At 35.2% G+C, this 5706-nt stretch overlaps 1 pseudogene; it reads right to left on the bottom strand.

Moving 5' to 3' along the window:
- Positions 1 to 407: 407 nt before the first annotated feature.
- On the bottom strand, positions 408 to 3024 carry LOC128164537 (uncharacterized; annotated as a pseudogene).
- Positions 3025 to 5706: the final 2682 nt, after the last annotated feature.

Genomic DNA, 5706 nt, shown 5'->3' with positions numbered 1-5706 from the left:
ATAAACATCTGTTGAAATTTTTGATTGGTTTTTTAAAACCATGATATCCAGAAATGAAATAGAACAATCACTGAATTCCATGGTGAATTGAATATTTGGATTTAAAGAGTTAAGAAGACTATGAAATTCATGAAGATCTTCCTCGGATTCTTCCCAGAAAATGAAGCAGTCATCTAAATATCGTTTCCAGGAATGTTTAATATATATATATATATATAAAAGAATAAGTCTTTGGTATAGGTAACGATATAGAAAAAGGTTTTCAGTAGACACAATAATCCAATTCTCTCAAATTTAATCCAAAGCGCTTTCGCCCGATTGGCTCTTCAGTGGATTTCAAATTGTAACAGAAATAACAAACGTTGACGTCGTTATTATGACGTCATAAAGAAGACAACGTAACGAACAGTGTAAACAATATTTGGAGATGGCGGCAAATATTTTTTACAAACACATGTAAACGTAATAAAATATGTACAGATGATATTGTTTTAAAATAAGAGGTTATTAAAATGAAAGCTGAATAAAGTCAATGCAGAATAAATAATGCAATTATCTATTAAGTTTAGGTTTAAAATTATTTATGAAATATTGTTCTTTTGCAAGTCGTAGCTGATCACTTTCCTCGCGTACTTTGTAAAATGGAAAAATTTCAAACCGGCCTCTCCCGCACACATCAAAATGTTCACTACACGGAGTGTTACGAACCGAAGGATCCCTTATCTGCTGCTTATGTACCCTCACACGGTCATTGAGCCCTTAAATCTAAGGTATTGTGAATATAGGATGACTGACTTGGAAATATCTAAAGTTTGTTTTGTTAATGGCTAAATTTTTATTACTGGTATGGTGTTGACTGAATCATATCCTGAATTCTCCTCTGTGTAGCAGTTTGTATGTTGTTCAGTGGATACTGTGTGAGTGACTGTTGGTATGAGTATAGAGCAGCCTGGAGGTTCCCTGTGATCTGTTGACAGATCCCCAGGATCTCCCAGGAGATGTCTCTGTATCTATAATCTACATACAGTCCCTGATCATGGTGGACTAGGACCTGTAGCTCATCTAGAGCTGCTTGTGATAATGTTGTATCAATTTGTCTGTAACACAAGAACTCTAGGAAGTGTAACATCACACACACTGGGATATACATCACAGGCCATATGTTCTGTAGAGCAGACTGTTGCTCTGGTATTAATTCATTAATATAACAGATTGTGTTCATAAGTTCGATATCCCATGCTACAGCCTGTCTCATCTTTGTAGACCAGGACTGTCCCCCTACAGCCTCAGTATACCTCTCTCTGTCTACATGTCTCTTATACATCAGATAAGGCTGTGCTAACTTGACCTTTGTCATCTCTGTAACAGATAAAGCTTCCCTGTATCTGAGTGTCTTGTAATAATACATGGCAATGTACAACATATCAGAAACACACCCAAACTTGGCTGCTAATTTCAGCATGTGACAGGATATTTTGTCTGCAATATACACCCGTTTGTTAACACCTGTGTATATGTGCATGTTGTGTAATAAAAAAGCAATTTTCAGAAGGATAGAGGCTGCAAGTTTCTGTAACACGACGACATGACAGTGTGTAAGGCGTGAATCTATCCCCTGTTCTATTGTATGTATGGCTCTTATACACTGGCGTTTATCTAATCCTACAGTATTAACAATATTCATTATGATGAAAAGTTCTATATCATAGTCAACTTCAGACATATTAAAACTCTCATCTGTACAAACAAAAGCTCTAGGATTGTACAGGACATCAATGATGTAGGACCTGATAGAGGAACTCTGTAACAGACAGGCCAGGCCTTTATTGTACAATTCACGTAACTGTAGGAACAATCTCTTTTGTGCTGAGCCCCGGACCTTTGTCAGACAGGTTGTTTTGAGGGATGAAAAAGTTTGGACAGATCCCCTCATACACGCATTAAAGGAGAAGTTTAAAGCAGACCCAGAAACCGACTAGGAGATTTTGTGGACACCAGTCAGGCAGTGTGTTTTGTTGAATTGCCCAGAAAATAGTTGTCTTCATGTGATAGGAACACAAAAGTTCATTGGTTTCTTCTGACTGTTGATTGATGACTTCTTTAAGGAACAGCTTTAACAATCCATAAGTCAAAAACTGACTGTGGTTCATTGTTGATACACATTTATACTCTGCTCGTGAAAAAGAAATTCTCCATTCTTCCTTTTCATGGGGTCCAAATGGGTGTCCTATTGCTACAAAGTGGCATCCATTTCTGACAATGTCATTTACAACTTCAGGACCAGGCCATGAGTGACATCTGTCTATTCATGAGGAGGCAGACAGAGGCCAAAAGTCACAAACAAAACACCAGGCAGAATCATATTCACTCCCTGCTATATAACCACTAGCACAGGGACCATGTACAGTAGAATTAGCCATTGCTGCTGAAATTAACTGTCTGTACATAGAACTAGATATATAGACTCTGTCATTCATTCTGACACACGCTGAACAGACTTCTCTGTTTTTTGTTGGTTTCAATAACTGAAGTAAAGTGAATCCTGGTGGACTCTCAGAACTGTCAGAGAGAATCAAGGTTGTACTGGCTGTGTTGTAATACTCAGACTGAGACATGTTCATGATCACTCGGTGGTTGTTTGGCCAGTACATAACGTCCACATCTGATCCCTCCAGGCTGAACCCTTCTCTTCTACTTCCACTCATCATCGTAATGGCCCCATCATTAGGTGTCACTCGTCTCTCCACCATCTCACTGATGTCCTCAGCCTCCCTCCTGATAGCCACCTGTTGTGAGGTCCCCAGTATCTCACACAGTCCCACAAACACCGACTCTGACATATGCTGATTTCCCTCACATCTGTTAGAATTAGATGTATGTCTTGTGTTGAGCAATAATTGTCAATTTGTAAATCATATTTTTCATACATCCAGATAGTGAATGTACCAATAATGTAGTGCTTACATTTCAAAATAAAAAGTATAAGAATATTTGAACTTACATTTCCACTGGGAAAGACTCCATTTTAAAGGTGAACTCTACACCTGTGGAAATTTTATGCTATTTTTAGCTGCAGGCATTTTATTTTATTGTACTTTCATTTTGTTTCAGCTGTGTGTTTTTTTTGTCTTTGATAATTCTACATGTTTGATTGCTGATTTTAAATTATTTTCTTTTAATTGTTTGTCAAAAGAAGTTTGCTTTCAAGAGAGAGACAGAGATGAATCAGAGAGAGCTACAGAAAATTAAAATTAAGAAATCCGTGTAGAATGTGTATAACTAATTTATATATCATATTAAATGCCAAGGTACATTACTGTGTTAATTGTCAAAGTGATACCGTATATAAAATCAATGAATAATGAAATAAGAAATTTGTCCTGACAGAACAAGACCTACAGATAACAACAAATGCTGCTTTGATTGGTTGGATGGTTGAAGGAAGTAATTAGGTATACAAGTGGATGTTATATATCATCCAGTTTTAAATGTCCAATTTTTATAATGCTTTATATACAGTTTACATGCAGTCTTAAACAAAGAATGAGTCATTGATCCAGTCATTTAAAGTCAGTCCCAAGTTATTATTTCTGTCACTTTTCCCGATTTTTAACAAATATGCATTTTATTGTCAAAGAATACCTCAACGGGAATTATATATAGGATGATGGTCTATCAACCCAAATTTCCTATGAAGATACAACTCTACAGCTAGTCAGAGCAATACAAATGAAATTGATGAAAGGAAAAAAAATCAAGATTTCTTCATTGACACCTCATCTATTTTCAAAGAAATTCACATGAACAAAAACAAAAATCTCATGGGAATAATATTGGGAAATGTTGACAACTTAATCATTTGGAAGTCAATAGGAACACCTTGCATAATGTTTTTAACATTTTCGTCCAGGTATCTTCATGTCACTTGCAATGTAAAATCCCAGTATAATTTTTATCTTTAGCTATGTATGATATTGACAAGCCCCATTTCAAAACAGAAACCAATGGATTTTTCATAGTGAATCGAATGAACACTGCTTGAATTCTAAGATATCTTTGAATTTGAAATAATTTATGAAAATGTGTTACATAGATATCTTGGACCGAGTATAGTGCGGTACTCTTATTCCAAGAAAAACTAACTATAAAGTTAACTTAAATAATATTTTATATGCAAGTTTGGTTTTTTTTTTAACTTCAAACACATATCACGGTTTCTTGAAACACCAAAATTTTATGTGATGGATAGTTAAAGAAATTATTTTAATATGATTACACAAAAAAGAGTCCGATATCAGCATTCAATTATTTTTAATGAATTTTATTTTCTTTTTTCAGAGAAACAGGAAATATTGTTTTGGTTGCAAAAGTATTATTCTAGAGCTTAAAATATTTGGTCTCAGTTGATGTAGAATATAATCATCATTAAATGCATGCCAACTGTATTAAAAAAGGGTTCTTTATAGATGTATCATATAAATAAATATATTGGTGCGTCAAAGACTCCTTCCTTAAGCAACTGTGTAAAAAAATTCTTTGAATGCGCAGACTTTATCAATTGCCATTGTTCAGCAAACATGGGTTTATTTGCCGAAATTTGATAATTATGAAAAATAAGAACTAGAAGTAGTTTGTATACATTCTTTTTTAATATAAGAAATGATGTTTACCGATACATGATAATGACAAATCATGCAGTACTTACCAGTACTTACCAGTACTGGTGCAAAAATAGTACAAATTGAATGCAATTCAAGCTTACTTTAATGGCGAAGTCAATATTTTGTATTCAGTCATAATTTGATAATAGAAAAGTTTTTTCTTTTCCCTGATGAGGATATCAACATACCGTAGTGGCTTCTTATATCATTTAATATAAATCATGTGCTGTATAAACCGTGTGAAATATTATCAATCATCAGTCTTTAAAAAAGATGTTTATTCAAGTCACTCACTGATTTTAAAATGGACAAGAATTTTGGACCAAAATGGCTTCTAAAAAAGCTATCTACCAAAAGAACAAAACAGATTAAGGGAAAAAAATAGATTTTCAAATTAACGAAGTATGTCTGAGACAGAGTTAAAAACTGGTAGACTTCTAAGAAAAGCAGTAAAATTATGATTAGATATGCAAATTTCTAATACTTGGTAAATATACTTATAATACAACTCAAACACTAGTTTAACCTGCATAAAAACTATTAAAAAAAACTAGAGACGAGCTCGTTGCAAGCAACGATTAGGTTTTCCGTCGTAGCTGCGTCATACTTGTGACGTATAACAAAAAATTGATAGCTGACCATAGTACAATATTAGATGTGTAAACACTGAGAAATAAACTATTTTATTTCTGTGACCGCGTAGATTTTACGGTGATAGAGAATTCGTCTGGATCTGCATCGGTCGTGTGCAGTACGAACCGGGTGAGGGAATGTTGGCGTAAAGTGTAAAAGGTATAAGGTTGTGGCGCGCTGTGGGCCGTAAGCTAAAACGAAGGGTAGGTTTGCCGGATTCCCGAAGGTCCACCAGTATACAGTTCCAGAGTAATAAACAGGCAATTGATGCAGGATTCCACATTATTGGACGAGACTCAACGATGGCAACATAACAATTTAACAGACAGACATGTTACAAACAAGTCGGATATGGCCAGTAGTGGCATCCTGACTCAAGACTCTGGGAGAGTCGGACGTGGCCGGGGCTGGC

The sequence above is a fragment of the Crassostrea angulata genome, chromosome 10 (assembly GCF_025612915.1).
Source record: "Crassostrea angulata isolate pt1a10 chromosome 10, ASM2561291v2, whole genome shotgun sequence".
NCBI lineage: Eukaryota > Metazoa > Mollusca > Bivalvia > Ostreida > Ostreidae > Magallana > Magallana angulata.
Note: the sequence above shows the minus strand (reverse complement) of the source record. Positions and strands in the feature narration are given on the sequence as shown.